Source organism: Strongylocentrotus purpuratus, unplaced genomic scaffold (genome assembly GCF_000002235.5).
Source record: "Strongylocentrotus purpuratus isolate Spur 01 unplaced genomic scaffold, Spur_5.0 spur5_contig_863, whole genome shotgun sequence".
Lineage (NCBI taxonomy): Eukaryota > Metazoa > Echinodermata > Echinoidea > Camarodonta > Strongylocentrotidae > Strongylocentrotus > Strongylocentrotus purpuratus.
In genome coordinates, this window is record NW_022145572.1 from 689,659 (window position 1) to 710,336 (window position 20,678).

At 37.4% G+C, this 20,678-nt stretch overlaps 1 long non-coding RNA gene across 1 annotated transcript; it reads right to left on the reverse strand.

Annotated features, from left to right (window-relative positions):
- Positions 1-5,464: 5,464 nt before the first annotated feature.
- LOC115919268 lies at positions 5,465-12,009 on the reverse strand. Its single transcript, XR_004061774.1, has 4 exons — positions 11,922-12,009; positions 7,771-7,826; positions 6,485-6,624; positions 5,465-5,481 (listed from the first exon to the last, which is right to left on the reverse strand). It is a non-coding gene; the product is annotated as an uncharacterized LOC115919268 (long non-coding RNA).
- Positions 12,010-20,678: the final 8,669 nt, after the last annotated feature.

Sequence of the window (20,678 nt, forward strand, 5' to 3'; positions counted from 1 at the left end):
TCGCGCAGGAGGGATATCAAGGGGGAGCTGAATTCAGACGAAGATATTTTCGAGAACGGTACAACGATTCGTCTTCTTTCTCTAATAATTTAATGAAACGTCAAAGCTTTCGCGCTTTGCGCAGAAGGGGGGTGGGGGAACTAAATTTAGACAAGGATTAAGAGTCGAGAACGGTACAACAAATCGTCTTCTTTCTCTAATAATTTAATGCAACGTCATAAGCTTCGCGGAGGATGGAGGGGGAAACTCGCCCCTCCCTGCATACCCCCTATTACGTCACTGCTGGTCACCATTACCTACCAATATTTGGCTCGCATAATTTCAAATTAATACAGACCGATAGGAAAAATTATGCCTTACATGAGTAGGTTCATATGCTATTTTTTTATCCCATAATGAGAGAGAGAGAGAGAAAGAGAGAGATGCAAGTGGAGAAGGCTGAAGATTATAGAAATAAATAAATTGCAAGAAAATTGAAATGAAAAGGAGCAAGATAATAGGCCTATTTCTTTCCTTTCTCTCTATTTTTTTTCTTAAAGTTTATCTTTGGTTTCTTTTTCACATTTTTGTTTCCCTACTCATATGCCAGGCGCGGATCCAGGATTTTCCAATGGGGGGGGGGGGGGGGGGGGGGGGGGGGGGGGGGGGGGGGGGGCCGGAAAGTCCAAAATTGCGCAGACCGTTTTTTCAAGGTCATATTAGAAGCACCATACCGGTACAATTTTGGACATTTTCATCGGGGGGGGGGGGGGGGGGGGCTATAGCCTCTTGCCCGAAAAAGTTATTTTCTGGTTTCACAATTCGGCTAGTGAGCGAGCAACAATTTGACCATAATATTGTGAAAGTGTTATTTATCACCAAAATAAACGAGAAAAGATATCAAAAAAACTCATATTCGGGCAGCTCGCTGCCACCCCCCTCCCAATTACGCGCGAAGCGCGGAAGCTTTGACCTTTTATTCATTATTAGAGAAAGAAGACGATTTGTTTTACCGTTCTCGATTCCTATTCCTTGTCTAAATTCAGTTTTCCCCCTCCCGCGCGAAGAAAGCTTTGACGTTTCATTAAATTATTAGAGAAAGAAGACTATTCGTTGTACCGTTCTAGACTCTTAATCCTTGTCTGAATTCAGTTTTCCCCCTCCCGCGCAAAGCGCGGAAGCTTTGACCTTTTATAGTTTAAATTGAAATTATTAGAAAAAGATGATTCGTTGTACCGTTCTAGAGTCTTAATCCTTGTCTGAATTCAGTTTATCCCTCCCGCGCGAAGCGCGGAAGCTTTGACGTTTCATTAAATTATTAGAGAAGGAAGACGATTTGTTGTACCATTCTCGACTCGTATTCCTTGTCTGAATTCAGTTTTCCCCTCCCGCGCGAAGCGCGGAGGTTTTGACGTTTCATTAAATTATTAGAGAAAAAAGACTATTCGTTGTACCGTTCTAGACTCTTAATCCTTGTCTAAATTCAATTTCCCCCTTCTGCGCTTTGCGCGGAAGCTTAAAATTTCATTAAATTATTAGAGAAAGAATACGATTCGTTGTACCGTCATCGACTCTTTATCCTTGTCTGAAATGAGCTTTCCCCCCCCTCCCCCCCCTCTCCCGCGCAAAGCGCGGAAGCTTTGACATTTCAATAAATTATTAGAGAAAGAAGACGATTCGTTGTACCGTTCTCGACTCTTAACCCTTGACTGAATCGAGTTCCCCCCCCTCACGCGCAAAGCGCGGAAGCTTTGACGTTTCATTAAATTATAAGGCAAAGGAGACGATTCTTTGTACCATTCTCGACTCCTTGTCTAAATTCAGTTTTCCCCCTCCCGCGCGCGGAAACTTTGACGTTTCATTAAACTATCAGACAAAGAAGACGATTCGTTTTACCATTCTCGACTCCCAATCCTTTTCTGAATTCAGTTGCCCCCCTCCCGAGCGATGCGCGGAAGCTTTTACATTTCATTAAATTATTAGAGAAAGAATACGATTCGTTGTACCGTCATCGACTCTTTATCCTTGTCTGAAATGAGCTTTTCCCCCCCTCCCCCCTCTCCCGCGCAAAGCGCGGAAGCTTTGACATTTCAATAAATTATTAGAGAAAGAAGACGATTCGTTGTACCGTTCTCGACTCTTAACCCTTGACTGAATTGAGTTCCCCCCCCCCTCACGCGCAAAGCGCGGAAGCTTTGACGTTTCATTAAATTATTAGAGAAAAAAGACTATTCGTTGTACCGTTCTAGACTCTTAATCCTTGTCTAAATTCAATTTCCCCTTCTGCGCTTTGCGCGGAAGCTTAAAATTTCATTAAATTATTAGAGAAAGAATACGATTCGTTGTACCGTCATCGACTCTTTATCCTTGTCTGAAATGAGCTTTCCCCCCCCCCTCCCCCCCCCCTCTCCCGCGCAAAGCGCGGAAGCTTTGACATTTCAATAAATTATTAGAGAAAGAAGACGATTCGTTGTACCGTTCTCGACTCTTAACCCTTGACTGAATTGAGTTCCCCCCCTCACGCGCAAAGCGCGGAAGCTTTGACGTTCATTAAATTATAAGGCAAAGGAGACGATTCTTTGTACCATTCTCGACTCCTTGTCTAAATTCAGTTTTCCCCCTCCCGCGCGCGGAAACTTTGACGTTTCATTAAACCAGGGACTTGGGATACAAGTCCCTGATTAAACTATCAGACAAAGAAGACGATTCGTTTTACCATTCTCGACTCCCAATCCTTTTCTGAATTCAGTTGCCCCCCTCCCGAGCGATGCGCGGAAGCTTTTACATTTCATTAAATTATTAGAGAAAGAATACGATTCGTTGTACCGTCATCGACTCTTTATCCTTGTCTGAAATGAGCTCCCCTCCCCCCTCTCCCCCTCTCCTGCGCAAAGCGCGGAAGCTTTGACATTTCAATAAATTATTAGAGAAAGAAGACGATTCGTTGTACCGTTCTCGACTCTTAACCCTTGTCTGAATTGAGTCCCCCCCCCCTCTTCTGCGCAAAGCGCGGAAGCTTTGACATTTCAATAAATTATTAGAGAAAGAAGACGATTCGTTGTACCGTTCTCGACTCTTAACCCTTGTCTGAATTGAGTCCCCCCCCTCACGCGCAAAGCGCCGAAGCTTTGACGGTTCATTAAATTATTAGAGAAAGAAGACGATTCGTTGTACCGTTCTCGACTTGTCAGAATTTTCCAAAATGTTTCTTTGTCTGCTCCTTTTTCGTCCTATGTCATCTTACTGCCCCTACCGCCTCTGGCTACGCGCCTGCTTTAAAGGGAAAATGAAACAATCATGATTGTGATGGCACACAATTAGGTTAGTAGAAATGAAATGGAAAAAAGATCTATTACACCAACCATGGATAAATCACGGCCGGGAGCGTCATAGTTTTGTGTTATCGGGCGAGGGCCGCGGCCGGCCGGGGCGTAGCGACCAAGCGAGATTTTTTCAATGTTGAATGCTGAAATTATGCATTCTAGAAAATCCCTGAGCCCAATATGTACGTTATTTTCGCTATATTTCTTTCTAGCTATATTTTTAAATTTCCTGGGGGACGTGTCCCCCTATCGGACTCAGGATTGCCGCCCCTGTCCATGATTACTACCAACATGAGTTCAAATACAAGCACAAGCGAGCTGGTATGAGCTGAATCCAAATGACGGGCAAAATAAGAGTTGTGAAGCGGCCCTACCGTTAATTTAGAATTTGACTGTTGAGTATATAACTTCTATTTAAAAGACACCCAAAATATTGTGCCCTTTCAAATTTCTCACTTCAGAGTGATGACCTTCGTAGCGCAGGGGCTGTTCTTAACGTTTAACTTTGAATCCGCGGCTCGAGATTTTATGCGGCCGGCCCGGCCCCCCCCCCTCTATTCAATAATTTCGTTATCTTTTCTCTTCTCTTTTCTTTTCTCTTCTCTTTTCTTTTCTCTTCTTTTTTCCTTTCTCTCCTCCTTTCTTTTCTCTTCTCCTTTTTTTTCTCCTCTTCTCTTTTCTTTTTTTCTCTTCTTTTCTTCCTCTTTTTTTTGTCTTCCTTTTTTTTGCGCCGCCAATAGGGGGGGGGGCCGCGGCCGTTTCGCCCCCTGGATCCGCCACTGATATGCTGTGAAGAAATTGTTTCATCTGGATTATATGTTTGTCACGAGCTGACAAAAAAAAATGAGGGGGGAACTCGATGATAATTCATCATTTGAAGGTTTACAAAAATGTCCATGGGTTATATGCACACTTTCTCATCAATGTCCTTATGACACATGCCTCCTTTCCTTTCTTGTAAGTACCCTTTTCCTATTGATAGGTGCCCCTTTTCATTTTTTAATGATTCCCTTTTCTCTCTTTCTCTCCGAAAATTATCTTCTGCAAGGTTTGTTCCATTGACTGAACAACCTCTTGCAATTCCTTTCTGTCTCACTTTCAGTCGTACTTGTTACCACTCATTTGCATTCCCTCGTTATCAACTCCGATCAACCATTCCATATTCACTCCATTACTGTCCACATTTCAATTGGATTCTCTTCACTCTACCTTTTGCAGCCTTTGCAGAAGCTTTGCTAGAAGTAGAACATTTTTAATTTAGGGTTAGCATTTTATTCAAGTTTTCTAACTTGAAAAAAGGAAAGTGAACCATTGTTTAATTTCAATATCTTGACATAATTTTTTTTAAAAAGACAATTGAATTTAACACTAGAAATTTTTAATTGGTTTGCCCCCCCCCTAAAAAAAAACACAACACCACCACCGAAGTGGTACCAGGGTTTTTGTTAGGAGGCCATGTCCTGTATAATTTTTATTTTTAAGAATAGTTTTCTCTTTTTTTAATTAACTTTACATTGGTATACCGTTAATTTCACTGGGGAAACAACCCCCCCCTCCCATTAACAATCAACACTGCCGTTACTTCTACCAACACTAATGCTATAATTCAAAACTTTTCACTTTCTAAGTCCTTCTAATATAAACATATAATCATATGTGTACACTATTGCAACCCGTTACATGGGCCATGTAATAACAGTACCAGGAAGAGGATAGCAAGCCCCCCCCCGTCCATAGAGGTAAATGAATTTCAACAAGTATAATTATAATTAAAATATCATTAATTAATTCAATCTTTGATATGGACTGATAGATCTTTATCACTCAAATTTCAAGGAGAATCTTTCTGCCCAGTCCTCAGTTTCATCTTATAAGATGGTAGTTTACATTGTTAGAATTTTAATGTTTATTCATTGAGGATTAGTTATCTTTAATTATTTCTACGTTGACAAGATAATAAACTTCATTGGCTTTATTGAATGTGGTATTCTACAAACATATAATACAAATAATAAATAAATATCATGTAAATATTCCAGTTTAAACCCATCTCTATTGTACTCTATCATAATATGAGGGTGTCATCTTTAAGACGTAGTCCCGTGTAGATGTCTTCTGCATTCATCACTAAAGTTGTAGCCTAGTTTTCAGAAGAAAGGGCTGTAGTGATAACCCAAGTCTGTTGAATGGAAAAATGAAATAAGATATAAGAAAATCAATGACGACTAATAACACACACCCTGTTACCTGCTCAGAAAAAGGAAGGATTGAAATTCACTTGGGGTTCTATTGGGCAAACCGAAACTATTTTTCGTACAAGACTAGTTTCTGACCACATTTTAGATTATTTCTGATGATCCCATTGAGACGATAGGACTGCTGGAGTTTGGTTCAGACAAGGTATGAAATAAGTAATACAATGTACTTGTGATGTAAACTCGTGCTCATTATTGAATAATATTCGGTTAAAGGTAATACAAAGTTTTACGAAATTTTGAAAATTGGGTGGATAGTGATTCTTTACAATTTTGATATATTTGAATGCCCCTGTGGATGTATTATAAGCACTAGAAAACTTAGCCTCTAAAACACTTCTGCTTTCGAGAAAAATTGAATATAAATATTTACTGGTGCTCCCGGTAAATTTTGATAAATTTCAAATGGTAGCTGCGACCATGAAAATCTCAGAATATGTAGATGTGATATATATCTTCCAAACGAGAATAGCAAATTGGTCGATTTTAGTCAAGAAAAATTTATATCTTGACCTTGAGAGGAAGCTATACAACATAAAGAGTTTATTATTTACAATTTCATAATTTTAGACTCGATTACAACCGCGACAACGATCACTGAATATTGTAGGATCTCATATGCGTCCAATATGTTCATTTGAACCAAATTTATGACCCCATACTAAAACTGTGTATTACCTTTAAGTATGGGACATAAAATGACCAAACAACTTGGACCAGAGAATATACTGGAAATAATGCTACTGAAACACACGTAACGTAGACTTATATTTCATCTATATTGACATTTAATTTTTAATCTAAATCACAATTGTGATATTCAGTCAATTATTCTTTTACAAGTCAACTGACAATGAAAAATATCTTCGTCAGATCTATAATTTTCTGCATGACATGTGTTCCACAAAAGTTTATTGGGGTACCTACATGTATATTAGCACACTTGCTCGTATGAAGTGTAGTAGGCCCGCATCTCTAGATATGATCCCGTCAATATCTCTTCTTTGTTCCTCTCCTGAGTTTGTAAACCAGCATGCCTTCATCACCCACTGTAGAGAAGCATCATCCTACATGACAGAGAACAAAGTAGATACTTCAATTTAAACTGATACTAATGGATACATATATCAACCATAATACATCCTATAAACAGACTTTCATCTTATTTTGTGTTCTTCTTCATCTTCATTGCTCAAGAAGTGAAAGGAGCCCTTACAAAAAAGTAATGAGGGGTCCTGTGTTTACCCTACATGTAGTGCTTTGGATGTGGATTAGATATGGCTCTTCTACACACAGGCCCGCCCCCCCCCCCCACTCAGGGGTCGGCAGGACCGCATGCGTATTCCCAAAATGTCCAGTAAAGGGGTAGTTTTCACGAAGTCTGGCTCATAGTACACAAAAATCCGGCCCGTATTGAGTTGACTTTACACACCAGACTTAGGGGGGTGTTTTCAAAAGGAGGGAACACGCATACGCATACCCCAAATAAATAACACTGAGTGGGGGGGGGGGGGAGGCGGGCACACAGGACCTCCTTTAAATAAGGACACATTTTCCTTTGTAAACCAAAAAAATTAAAGACATCAATATTTCTCTTTCCTTATCTTCTTCTCATCCCACATGCAGCTCATCATTTAGTATTTTTTCTGTACCCTCGATCTCTCACTTCTTTTTGTCATTGTCTACTCTTTGTATAATTATGACCATGTTCCTCTATCTTTGTCGTGTAAAGTATTGTCTTGTCCCTTTCTCGTCTCTGTTGGCATCCCCATTTTTCTTTCCCCTATTTTGTAGTTCCTTTTGTCATTACAGATTAGTAAATTTAATTACTCATTATTCCTAAGTTTCATTTGAGGTGTTCACACTTGTACAAGCATTGCTTTTTAGTGGACCCCTCTGTTTCCAACATGTATTTCTTAAATTTGTTTTAAATGCTTATAATTATTTGTAATGTTTTGTTGAAAATGTGAATAAATTTGAAATTGAAATTGAAATTGTATGCTAGGTGCAGAACTAGAATAAAATATACCCTCCACTATTTACGCTAATAATAATAATAATAATAATAAAAATGTTACTTATAAAGCGCTCACCACCGAAGTCTCTAAGCGCTATAATTGCAACGTCAACTTAGTTCCATTTATTTTGTTAGTGAATTAATACATGTAGGTGATCATTTAATATTTGTGTGCTAAATAACCTGGTAATTTTACCTGCATGGGACTTTCTGCTTCATGTTGTTAACTTCTTTCAGCTCTTTAGTTTCAATCTGTTGGAACAAAAAGAAGGAAAAAACCAATACAATAATCAAGGCATCCCTTTCTCCTTAACAATAAAATAGATCAAGCATAATAGCTATTTTTATGTCATGGTTGGCCTTATATTTAACATGGTGTAGAAATCAACATTCCTATTTAATGAACCACAGTACAAAGTAAAACTAATGGAATATTTAACTTGTACCTCACACAGTGCTTTCTATGGCCTATGAGCACGAAGAAGTACTAAGTAGAATTAGTTTATTATAACAAGAAGAGGTGGACTACAGATAAGTAAACATAATTGTGGACTACACAGTAAAAACGCTGTTTAAAAAAGTGATGTTCACTTACAGTTGTACACTATCTTAAACAACAGTTGATCAAATTGTAAACAATGTTGCTCGAAACAGAAGTAATTTTGTTAAACATTCGTTGTTTAAAATTTAATGACTGCTATACTTACTATACGAGAGCTTTTAGACAGTGTTGTTTACATATGACGTCATGTGCCTCGTGCCAGTTAAGTGCGTGTTGCTAAAGGCTTTATTTCACATTGTTATGTTTAGAAACAGGTTCCTTGAAACTAAAATGCAATTGAAATTGACATGCCACTTAGAAATGCAGTGCAGCTGTTAAGGCACAGCTCATTGTTATTCATATTAGATGCATACACACAATGCAAGTGTATGCAAGGGTCTTTAATTGTTGACTACACAGATTGATACATATGTAAAAGCACATGGACATTGAGTCTGGATCAAACTACCAAAGCAACCACACGTGTTTCTGCAGGCTCCATCTTGTTTGTCTCTATACTTACATTTATTTAGCTTAATAGTTATTACTTTCCAACCCACAACACAACATCATGGCCGACCAAGCTACCGACGCGCTTCTAAGTGACTGGGGATTCAATGGCTTAATTGAAATCACTTTTCTATTAACCACTTTGAAGTTTTTAACTTATAGCGTAAGTTCACAGTTAAAATTTTCGGTATCTGTACGCAAATGTCAGAATATAGGTAGACTTAAAATCGTCGCGTCATGCAGTGCGGCACTGATCGCGCACTCGGTTATAACGTGTGCTAAATTCCTTGCCATAGAGATTGCATGCATTCCTATATATGCAGTTTATACGTGCGTGCATGCGCGCTCATGCAAAATGGGCACTGTTTTGGCGCTAATTCATGAATTGCAGAATTACCCTAGTCTTCATATACCTATATAGAGACCCAAAAGTAGTGGTGCACTTATTCAGAGTATCAAACCCAAATTATACCCCATTATACAACCCTTTTGTTGTAAACAACCCCCACTGAACAACAGCTCCCTTTTAAACAACTTTCTTTAAACAACCCAGTTGGTTTAAACAACCCCAACTGAACAACAGCTCCATTTTAAACAACTTTCTTTAAGCAACCCAGTTGGTGTAAACAACCCCCACTGAACAACAGCTCCTTTTTAACCAACTTTCTTTAAACAACCCAGTTGGTGTAAACAACCCCCACTGAACAACAGCTCCTTTTTAAACAACTTTCTTTAAACAACCCAGTTGGTGTAAACAACCTCCACTGAACAACAGCTCCGTTTTAAACAACCGTCTTTAAACAACACCGGTTGTTTAAATTGTGATTTTAAACAAGTTGTTCAAAATGTTGATCAACTAAGTGTTTAAACTTTAAACAACTCGAGTTGCTTAACACTTTAAACAACTCTTAGATCAGGTCACCCGTTAATCAAGAGTTGTTTAAACTTTTAAACAACTTGTTCACAAAAATTTTAACTGTGTAGGGGTCATTTCTTATACAACGTCCAACAAAAATATATTTATCAACATGAACTGCACAATTTGGAAACAAATCTTTAATGTAAACTCCTTATGAATATGAGTTATGACAACTAGACAAGCATGCTGGACCCACACAAAATCTAAACATTAAATAAACAAATCCTAGTTGTTGTTTTTTGAATATTTTTATTAATAAGTTCCAGGTTTACATCTAGATCTAGGCCTAAATAAAATAGGGTTTGGAGTTGTTTGATTATCCATGGTCACAGATAATTTTGGTCTGAAGTTGACACCACCAATTTTTCATTTCATTTCATTTCAAAGACTTTATTTTCTGCAATCAAACAAATCAGTTATAGGTCTAGATCTAGTCTACAACAAATATGGATAATTATATAAAACATAAGGTATGCAAACAATATACAAAATATAGAAACAAATGTATAATACATGAGTAAGAGTAAATTTGTACGTTGGGCCATTGCGTGTATAATTGCAAATTTGAAATTTAGTGTGCTGAAATTTGAAAATCGTGCCGGCCAATATTTTGCTCAGTGGGGGGGGGGGGGGGGGGGGGGGTTGCAGGGGCGGATCTAGCTTTTTGCTAAGGGGGGGTTGACCAATAATGACGATGCGGAGCATCGTCCACGAGCCGCGAAGCGGCGAACCGATTTTTTTTTTGGGTGTTTATTTGAACCCGTAAGTGATGTTTTCCTGGCATCTATTAACACAATGGAGACCATAAAAAGCAGTGCATGATAACGTCTTTTTAAATCAAGTAACAGTTAAATACACAGTTATATCCAGAGTTATCATGTGTTTGGTTAAGTTACCAGATGAGTTGAATATCTTCTCACAATATTTGCACTTGAAAGGGTTTCTCTCCAGCGTGCGTTTTTTTTTTTTCTTTTTTTCTTTTTTTCCTTCCCCCCTTTTTTTTTTGGTTTGTTTTTTGGGCCGCCCAAGGGAGGGGTTTAAACCCCCTAAACCCCCCCCCCCGTAGATCCGCGCCTGTTTCCCGCGAAGCGTGGGCGCTGGATGTGTTTTATTTACTCAAATTGTAGTATTACAACACGTCCGTATTACACCCCCATGTATGGTAATTTACCCTGTATGCCAACTTTTTTGCATGATTCAAACATACCTTCCAGTAAAAAAAGATGCGAAACTGGATTGCCGCAACTTCTTTGCACTGTTTGCTTCCATATTGCTTGTCACTACACTCAGACCAGACTGATAAAAAAGTGAGCAACTTGAACAAGTAATCCAGGAAATGAGCAGCCCAGCTCAGCGTGCGTTGCCAGGTTAAATCTTCACAAAATCCCCACCCAAACGACACTTAAAATATCCCCAAAGTTGCCAAATTTTGACAGAAAATCCCCAAATTCGTTTTTCATAAAACTCAATATTATTTTCATTCCCAAATATTTATTTTTCATCCCCAAAGACTTCAACAATCCCCCAATTTTTTTTTTTTTTAATGTGGGGATTTGGGGGATGAGAATCGGCAACGCTGGCCTAGCTTGTCACTTCGGCGGTGGCCCGTGTCCTCAAAAAAGCTGATGGGGGGGGGGGGCAAGGGACTCTGTGACATTTGTTCGCCCAACCCCCCCCCTCCCCCCAAAAAGAAATAATAATAATAATAATAATAATAATAATAATAATAATAATAATAATAATAAATGAAATAAATACATAGAAATAGAATAAAATAAAATTACAAGTTTAAAAAAAAAGATAAGATTTAAAAAAATGGTCCCCGGATTTTTTTTTTTTTTTTTTTTTTTTTTTTGGGGGGGGGGGGGGGGGTTGCAACCCCCCAACCCCCCCTCTAGATCCGCTTCTGGGGGGGGGGGGGTAGTGAGTACCTCGACAGAGTCCACGTCTAGAAGAAGGGTCTCCTAAAGATTTTAACAAGAATTAACCCATTTGGATTATTAAAGAAATCATACTTCATAGATTATTTCAAGGTGTACGTTAAATCTAGATTTAAATTCAATCAATGATTGATGAATTAGATTCATGATGACGATCAAAGTTGCAGATGAGCACCGCAATTCCACGGGGTGGGCCTGCCGGAACCCCGGGCCCTAACTGGGTGACATGACGGCAAACCGCAGTCAAACTGCTTCACGACGATGAAAATCAAAGTGCAATTTGAAGAGAAATATTTCCCTAGCCTTTTCCCCAAATATCTGTTGAGAACAGTCTCAAAATGAAAAGAAATTACCGAAGATCACGAAAACTATTACAAATTTTTCAAAATTAATCACTAAATTCACTTAATCTACTCATATTGCAATCAATTACTCACCCATTCTCCGACTTTGTCGATATCGTCGCGACGCGTTGTTGTCAGCTAGCTAGCTAGGCGCAGGCGATACGTATATATCGTACACACAAATCATACATATTACGGTGACGTCATGACTAGTCTTAGTAACAAGCGCTTGCAATTGTAAAAATATTGATTAAACACTCACGTCACGTTTTGGAAGACGTGATCATTCGTGTTTTACCGGCGTGGAAAACAACGAATGGTAGACCCTACACTTCGTAAATTAGAGTCACCTATTTTACGAAACAGCGCAAACGTGATACGTGATCACGTGATACGTGAACGTGAGTGTTCGTTGCAAGCCGAATTGTTCGGTTCAGGTGGAAATAAATCCTGTAAACAGAAATGACGAAGCAACATACATATCCCAAGCATACAGGGATGGTGCCATTCAGAGCGAGTTAACAAGGATAAGGTTAAATGTCAATTATCCTCCTGGTGATGTATCATGTACCTTCAGTATAGCACCGATGATGCAGTTGGTGATTGGGTGCCACTGCAATGTACGGCTCTTGTTGGCAGCTTGACCGGGGGAATTTACTGCTACCAAGATTCTGAACAATTGCCTCCGCAGAGTAAACTTGTTCAAATTGGTGAAATTCTGAAACAAGCAATCTGGGCTAGAAAAGAACATCCTATATTTTGTTGTTCATCTAGCCTTGATCAACCTAAAGATATGTGTGAATGTAATGATTTTGTATGGGATCCATTTTACACAAAGAACATATTGAACCCTTGTCCTGTGACCACAACTGGAGAAGATGCAATTACCAAAGACCCAGCAGAAAGAAGTCAATATCTTCTTATGAATGACACTGTCAATCCGTCAACCTCAATACCAAATACAAATAATGTAAAATCGAGCCCATTTATATGGGTCAGTGGGATTGCCATCCTACTTCTGGTGACCGTTCTTGTCATTGTTCCTCTATACCTTTGTCATGTAAAGAAAACCAAACAAAAAAAAATTACAGAAAAGGAGGAAGAGCAAAGTTTCGTGTTAAAAGTGCAAAAATGTTCACCCGAAAGTTAGTAATAAGTAATTAATTCCATTTACTGGAAAATAGAAAAGCCAGGCCAATGTCATGGGGGCATCATTACAATAATAAAATTGAATTCTCCAATAATATTGAACATTACAAAAAGAGGCCATTGTCAGCAAACGGTATGGAAACAATATTCTAAATTTGGAGTTGAATATAAGATTGTGCAATATTTCTGATATGATATGAGGGTCTTTGGAAACACATGCCTTCCTATTACTCCCAATTTCTATACTCGATATTACTTATTTGCCTCCAGTGTTTAAAGGAAAATCCAACCTTATCAGACAACTATTAAAAAAAGCATGAAGATTGGACAAGCAGACTGTTTAAAGTTTGAATGGAATCAGAAGGGAAAAAAAACATTACGAATTTTGGAAAATTTAGTATAGGCACTTAAAACTGGCTGAATCGATCATGTCACTGTGGTGAAGTGCCGCACAACTGTTTCAACACATAACATGACAAAAATGTGAACTTTACAAAATGTACGACTCAGGAGGGTATTTCCTTTCAAAAGGACCTATACTAATAAGGTATCCATTAGACATTTTGAGTAGCATTACGAAAAGCTCTCGTTAAAACTATACCCCACCACTATAGCACAGCAGTCAATGTAATCTAGTGGGGTAGCACTACCCCAGATTCGTTTCTCTCGTTAAAACTTTGTAATCTGGTGGGGTAGCAATACCCCAGTTTCGTTTCTCTCGTTAAAACTTTGAGAAAGCTACTACTATTACACAGGCACCAATGGGAATCTGATGGGGTCTCACTATCCACTTTCAATTCTCTCGTTAAAAACTTGGACAGAGCCTTGAGGCTTTGAGTGAGAGATTAAGATATTGGATTGCAGCTGGACTCTACATCATCTTACGTAATACTAGTGTAAACAAACTCTTACTGGGGTCTGCCTGAAAGGAAATAAGTATTTTACTTGTTTTAAGATATTTTCATGTCCTAAAGTCACTAATAATTTAGATGAAGACCAAAATGAAAGTTCGAACGAAGCAAAATGACCCATAATTGGCGATATAACAACAATTTTAACTCTGGCAGCGAACCCCTGCATGTGTCTCTTTCTCCCTTCTCCCTTCCTTTCCCCTTGTATCATGCTTATCTCTCTCTCGCTATCACCTCATCAAGGTCTCGGTGGGGGTGGATTACAGCGCTAGTGTTTACTTAGGGCTTATCACAATCTCAGCTCTAGTACAAGTAGAAATGGTGAAAGTCAAATGGGGGTTTCAATTTTAAACGACGAGTTTTCGTCATGAGTACCCCGATGGAGAAGGCACTTCATGGAAAAACAGTAATTAATGATATCGTTGTTTACGACAAAAGGGAGAATCGTCTGTGAATACATCACCATACACCAAGTTGCCAGTTTGAGATTTGCAGATACTTAGTTATCTCATATTTCACAAATTTGTGACGCCTTTTTATTGGTCTGATATATTTTTAACTTTTTAAACCACCATTCTGTTTCTCTTATATTTCTGCTTTCATACAAATGAACAAAGGTTGGATTGCCCTAGAAATGGTGCAGCTGCTGATATGTGCACTGTTATCATGTTGTGCAAATGATTAATGATTAATGATTAATATTTTAACTACAAGCCCATACACTGTAACAAAATTATTGAGTGTCATATGGACACATTTCAGCCAATCGGGTAAATGCTTACAAATATCCCATTTTGTATATCAATAATCAAATAGAATAATGCTGGTACAAAAGTTGATATTTACCTCTTGGTTCTGTGGTGATAGCAATGTCTGTGAAATAATTAGTAATGTAATCAAACATATTGCCTTTAATATGCGATGTACTGTTGCATGACGGGTAAACAGTCAGCTACTTCTATTAATTAAAAATAGAGGTGCATGTATAAAATGTAGTATTGGAGTTACGTTTTATGTATGTATTGATGTTTAGGTATGAGTGTTACCAAATCAGGCTGATACGCTGGTATAGAACATAATTATGGCTGATTTAACAAGAGCTTTGTGAACTTTTAAATTTGATATATTAGTAATGTAATCAAAACTCTTGCCTTATACAATGTACTATTGTATGACGGGTAAACAGTCAGCTACTTCTATCAATTAAAAATGGAGGTGCATGTGTAAAATGTAGTATTGGAGTTACGTTTGGTGTATGTATTGATGTATATGTATGTAGTGTTACCAAATCAGGCCAATATTTTGAATAGAACATAATGACTGATTTAACAAAAGTTTTGTGAACTTTTAATACTTATTAGCACATCACAAGTATACATGCATGTGTTGGGTTGATTTTGATTGAGAAAAAAAACAATGTCAATGAAAAAGGAGGACGACATAAATCAATTATCACTTTTTTTCATGAGAGGTTAACGAACAGCCATGTTTTCATATAGGAATGTTTATGCATGACACAATATAGCACTATTTTTAAATATGTAAATGAATCGTTATGCAGACAATCACCCAAAATTGAATAATTTTCCTAGAACTTCTACTTGTTTGTTTGTCTTTATTTCCGAAATCCATATATACACACAAGTTTTAAAAACATACATATAGAACACATTTCAAATGATAAGAAAGTAAGTAAATGTGTATAGACAAACGGTTGGATAGCCCATTTCAAAACCATATCGAAATGGTCCTGTTCTTCCATGGGTTCCAAAAGCAAACAATCATATTAATTTACATACAATATCAATTTTTTTCTTCAATTTTTTTAAATTAACTTCATATGGTATGGAACAGGTTAAAATTACCTCATAATTGTCCCCTGTCAACGAGTCACCTTATATAGATGAATAAACAAATTTTCCAAGAAATTCTCCTTCATATAATAATCATATTGAAAAAAAGGTTTACCTCATAATTGTCCCTATATAGAGTCATAGCAGATCCCTCACAGGTGCATGATAGCAGCATCTATAACAACCTGATCTATGCGAGGTCAGAGGGTTAGGGTTATACAGACAGCAGATTACAACATAATCCAATAGTTAAACATGTGAAACATTACAAATTTACAAACACCTGTCGTACCTTTACCAGGGAGGTGAAAGAAAGGAGTGGAAACTCTTGTAATTTATTCAAACGCATTCGTGAGTTCTAAAGCGTAACAATGGGATGTGTAACATTCCACTTGGCTTTGAAGTTCCATGCTCCGAACGGCGCTTCCACTGCGGGGACTTTCGGAGGCCAGGCACATTTATTACAAAATATTAAATAATTCATAACTTTATATGGGGATTGTATTGGGAATAGTGCATCAATCAATTTTTTTTCAAATTTAGCACTCCACCCTTCCTATAATTTGTGTGCCAGAGTTGGTAAAAGAAAAATTAGATCCTGACAAAAACTCAATATTTTAGGATAATACGCTAATTTGCGCGTGTTTTAATTTCCCGTTATTTAATCCATGACTTACAATCTTCAATACACGGGTCAGACTCGACTAGCACGTGTGCTATTTTTTACTCTATTTTACCATCGATCACAAACTCATTGTAAATAGTAATTTATTGTTTACTCTTGACACTAAAATTACTTATAACTATTTCAAAATATTTGTATAATTTACATGTATATCGGTGTAGAACATGTATTTTTATAATTCATGTCATGTATTTATGTTATATTGACATCGTCATCAGGGGCGTACGCAGGATTTTTTCAAGGGGGGGGGGGGGTTTAAAATATTTTGCTCCCGAAAATTTGAAAATCGCGCCGGCCGAAAAGTCGCTCAGTGGGGGGGGGGGGGGGGGGGGGGGGGGGGGGGGGGGGGGGGGGAAGCGGACACTTTTTTTTGGGTCTCGAAATTTCAAAATTTGACATTTTTCTTCGTTGGGGGGGGGGGGGGGGGGGTAAGGTCACCTTTTTTAGGTTAGCCGTGGGTATCATTTTTTTTTTTTTTAAACTTAAAAAAACAACAAAAAAAACAAAAAAAAAACCAAAGGGGGGGGGGGGAGGGGATTTTAGGTTTTTTAGGGGGGTTTACAAACATAAAAATACCAAAGGGGGGGGGGCTGGGGGGTTAAACCCCAAACCCCCCCCCCCCTGCGTACGCCCCTGATCGTCATTGTACATTTACATGTTTCTTTTGTTTCAATGGTGGTCAATAAATTCAATTCAATTCAAATTCAATTCAAAATCAAATAACATTAAGTTTGCTAATGCGCGTTTTTTGTATTTTTGCAGTTGGAGAAAAGGATGAAATTACAAATGTTTGTGTTCGCTTGTTGATGAGAAATCACTGAAAGGGACAGCGAACAGTTGCTGGGATAACATGATTGGAGTTCCTTACCTTATATTAGGGACTTTTAGATTTGCGTGGACTGATACGCGTGACGTCTATTCAAGGCAGTGCATTAAAAGGACGTCGATCGTAGCAATCCACGTTGTCGTTGTGCAAATCTAAAAGTCCCTAATGTAAAAAGTAGTTCAACTCTAACGAAATTCAAATATTCATGTAAAAACTTGTTTAAACGCATGTGCAACGAGTAGATTTTTTCTGTACAAAGTTCTGCCTGCGGTGTGTGTTGATGTGTCCGTGTGCATGTGTGTGAATGAGGGTGGGTGTATGTCTGTTTTGATAAGTTTTACAATATTGTTATTATAATTTGCTTGTTTGTTTATTTCTTTGTACAGGGCCCCATTCTCACAAGCTTTGCTTATCTTGGGGTCCTTTTTATGTTACTTGGCATTGAATTTAATAATTAATGTCAACAATTATTTTGACCTCCGTATATAGTTACATCACATCTAAGATTAAAGTATATCTGATCAGTTTATTACGTTATTAGCGGAATTAACAAGTTTTAACCTTCTAGCCAGGCAAGCAGCCATTGCAACCATTAGCTGGCAAAACATTGAAATTAACCACATCCACACAGCACATGATTTTAAGGAACAACAATCACACACCCCCAAAACTACTCTGAATACTGCACCCACCCACAAGCTATCAATAATGCATATTATCATCATAAGATTACAAGAGAAAAGTGAATAAATGATTTTAAACAAAAAAATATCCAGATGCAAATAAAAGAGGCAGGTGATTAAATGGATTTACATTGAAATATGCACATCTCAAGTCGGATATATTTTTCATTTTGTTCCTAACGGCGATATTCATTTCACATTCTCTTCTGTTTGCAAACATAGATTATAGTGAATCCAGACTAAACGCATGAAGTACAAAATTGAAGATAAACAGATATTTAAATCATGATTGTTTTATTCTGATTTTCCAGAATTTTATACATACTGGCCCGAATTCACAAAGCAAGGTTTGAGCTCAAACCTCCTTTTATTTCGCCAAACCTCCTTTTGTTATTTACAAACCTTTGTAAATAACAAAAGGAGGTTTGGCGAAACAAAAGGAGGTTTGAGCTCAAACCTTGCTTTGTGAATTCGGGCCTTAATGTCTGTTTGCTGTCACACCTGGTTAGCAATTCATCCTGCATGTTAGAGTTTAAAGATAAAGGTGAGTTCTGGTAAATAAAAAAAAAGAAAATGAATTCTCACAGAATCAAACAAAACTTACACTGAATGTTCAAGATTACAAATAAATGTCATTTGCCAAACAATTTTGGTAGAAAATGTATACTGGTCGAGTAATAAGCATGGAAAGATTAGGAAATCATGGTTAGTAGCCCCGACACCATGTGTGTAGTCCCATATACATCTGTCTGTGTACAGTGCTTGTTACTTTACCAAGACTGGGCCAAATTTATTCTGATTTTGATAACTCCTGAACTTTGCAGTACACACCAATACTTACATGCTACATGATCAACCTTTTCTGATCCATTCCACACCTTTTCTTTCACAATGCACTCATATGACTAGAACTCACCTTTATCTTTAAAATGCGGTATTTAAAGGTAATACAAAGTTTTGGTATGGGGTTACGAATGTGGTTCAAATGAACATATTGGAAACATATGCGATCCTACAATATTCAGTGATCGTTGTCGCAGTTGAAATCGAGTCTGAAGTTGTGAAATGTTAGATAATAAACTCTTTATGTTGTATAGCTCCCTCTCAAGGTCAAAATATTAATTAAGCTTTAAAACAATGTTTCTTGACTAAAATCGACCGATTCGCTATTCCCGTTTGGAAATTATATATCACAATTACATATTCTGAGATATTCATGGTCGCAGCTACCATTGTACGGCCGTAGTCGCTATTCGAAATTGTATCAAAATTTACCGGGAGCACCGGTAAATGTTTATATTCAATTTTTCTCGAAAGCAGAAGTGTTTTAGGGGCTACATTTTCTAGTGCTTATAATACATCCACAGGGGCATCCAAATATATCAAAATTGTAAAGAATCACTTTCCACCCAATTTTCAAAATTCCCAAAATTTTCTATTACCTTTAAGGCAAGTGATTGTATGCATATCGTAGCATCATAATCATAACTCTAAATTCAGATATAAAGACTTGCTACATGTCAATCATGCGACATGGAAATGAAAATGAGAATTAAACTGAAACATTTCATTAAATGAGAGTGGAATAATGTTATTAATGTAACAAAACATGAAAATACCAATTAAATATTTGTTTATATCAAAAATATCAATACACATTCATCTATTTATTATCATTCATGTAATAATACGCCCAGTCTTACACCAGATTAGATACGTTAACTAATAAATGGTATAATCAGTAATGATTATAAAATAGGCAAAAGTATGAAACATGGAATGATACACTTATTCTATAATTATTTTAATAATTTGCTCAGAATAAGTATGAACATATTCAGAATGTCTTTCAAACCTTGGACACATCTTCTAAAGAATGGTTGCCCTTGTCAGAGCCTTCCCTAATCCAGCAACGACTATCCCATTCAACATTGCCAGCGGAGAAGAATTCAATTAAAATCTTAAAAGAAGATCTATTCATAGTGATCAGAACGATTAAGATTTTCCATGCCATTTGTAAACTGTTGTCCAAATGGTGCATTGTGTCCTTACTGGCATGCTACCCTGTTAAACTTGGAAGCACAACAACTGTCAACAAGCCAACATTCATAATATATTCAATAATTTATTTCAAAACCTCACACACCGTACATGTACCGGGTATTTCAAAACGTTAGTATCATTTTTTCTTTTTTAATTGTTAATTGTTACCACATAATCATCATAAAAAGTCGAACAAAATAGCTAATTTGTCAAAACCACATTCACCGATTATTACCAAACAGAAGATTAACATATGATGTTTACAAATGTAATACAGAATAGCACATAATAGGGTTCAAATTTCTGAACAAAATAGCAAAACTTGGCAAATATCACAATCCCGGATAATTTAATACCAAAACGAAGATGAACACATTTCAAATAGACTTGTTAAACCCCCAGACAACTGAATTCTCTCACCCCCAAAGGCTTAATACAGGAGACACCTAGGCCCTGTTTCATGAATCTTGTTATCAATAACAAGTGCCAACAACTATTATGAGCTACATGTACTGAACTCGTGGCAATTGATTGGCTGAGAGCAAATTTGTAATATAATCCCACGGGTTACTGTCCTAGTCCAGGTTAAATTGCCTCGGGATAGCTTAGGGAGATTTACTGATTATAATAATAAAAAAAACGTTGAACTGATATAGGTTAATCGTCAATAAACAAAAGATGACGTGCGTACATACCGAAA